Here is a 1,995-nt window from a genome sequence, read left to right on the forward strand (position 1 = left end):
ATATATATATATATATGAGTCTGGCTATGGTGCTCGTAAATGATCTATACCACTTGAAAATGATCTATATCACTTGAAGTATTTAGAAATCAAATTTCATACTTTTTCGATATTATTTTCTTGTCCATCAAGTGAGCGTAAAAATGAATAGCTGAAAATGAATATCCTCTAAAAAGTAATGATAGAAATTTTGTAATCATGATCGAGAGTATAGATCTTGTTCTAACTAGTTTAAAGAATTTTGTAACCAAAATTCAATTGATTTGGATAGCTTTACACCGTTAAACGAGAAAATCCCTCATATCAACCATTAAAATTACTAATTTTGAAACCCTTTGATCATTAGGTAAATGATGTCGAAAAAATATGAAATTTGATTTCTAGATACTTCAAGTGATATAGATCATGTTCAACGATACCGATCGTCGATTTGAAAACTCCATCATCGAAAACAAATGGGTGGCAACGGAGCTCGTTTGCTACCGATAGCATTCCAGCTCAACTCTATATATATATATAAAACTAGGCTAGAAGCTTGGAATAGTATCAATAGCACCAAGCTATTGGTGCTATTAGATTCATAGTCCTTAGATTGAGAAATGTGCGGTTAGGATGATGTGGGCCCCCTAGGGTTGAGTGGGTGGTTAGTTGAATAGTATAATCTAAGGGGTAAGAATAATTAAAAAGTTAAATTTAACGGTGAAAAACTCAATAGCACCAAGCCCACGATGCTATCGATAGTATCTCAGTCTGGCTCTATATATATATATATATACTAGTTGAGTGTACGTACAAATGCACGTAACAATTAATTATTTAATAATATTTTAAATTAATAAAAAATTGTACATTATATTTATTCAAAAATTTATAATATTTTAAAAAATAAATTTATTTATTATATAATATTAGAAAATACCCGTCATACTCTAATTCAAATTTAAATAGTTGTTGTCAACAATAATTATATAGTTTTTTTTTATTTTATAAAATTTATATATAGTGTAGAAATAGATATACATGGAATATTTTCTATATTTTTTAATTCTAATAAATTTAAAATTTAAATATATATTTTTAATTAAAAGTATCAAATTTAAAAAGTTAATATAATAATAAAATATTAATAGATAAAATAGAGATTATATATATATATTATAGATAGAGATAAAGAAGAATTAAATAAATTTTGAATTAAAATAAAGAAGAATTAAATAAATTTTGAATTAAAATAAGGAAGAAATAAATAAATTTAGAATTAAAATATAGATCCATAGCAAATATTTTTCGGTTGGCAAAAATTTGAATAAGCATAATTTTTTTTTCTGTTGTAGAGATTAAAAGTTTGTTTAATTCTATTATTTATTTTACGTAAGGAAAGAGGAATCAATTTTTTTCCCGCCAAAAAATGAGTCTGTCCGCAGACCGAAATTTGAAATACGTGCTTTTATATATAGTATAGATAAATAATTATATATATATATAATATAAATTTTTATTATTAAATTTTAAACTTAATCTAAATATAAAGTCCAACTCAAATATAAAAAGATAATTAATATGTAAAGTTTTAATTATTAGATTAACGTCAAATTAGTAAGATCTTATAAATTTATATTCTATACATATCCTTCACAATTCTTTTAACTTGTTGTTCATGAACCGACTGTCCCTAAAGCAAGTGGCAAAGGACTTGGTGATTGGTACTCGAGACCCAAGTTCGAATCCTAGTTGATTCATATTTCTAGCTAAGTTTATTTCTAAATGAAATAAACGAAGCGACTAGCATGCTACCTATCTCTCAAAAAAAAAAAAAATATTGTTCATGAGGTAGCTCGTTGTCACTCCCTAATGCATACTATAACTATCATGTCCATTGCGAATTATGACTTAGATTCATCCAATTTACTCTAAGTTTTAATTAATTCCCACGTCCAATTTAATTTTTTAAATTTAAGAGTAAAACAAAAAAAAAAAGATGAAACCTATTGTACT

The sequence above is a fragment of the Ananas comosus genome, linkage group 8 (genome assembly GCF_001540865.1).
Source record: "Ananas comosus cultivar F153 linkage group 8, ASM154086v1, whole genome shotgun sequence".
In the NCBI taxonomy this organism is placed as follows: domain Eukaryota; kingdom Viridiplantae; phylum Streptophyta; class Magnoliopsida; order Poales; family Bromeliaceae; genus Ananas; species Ananas comosus.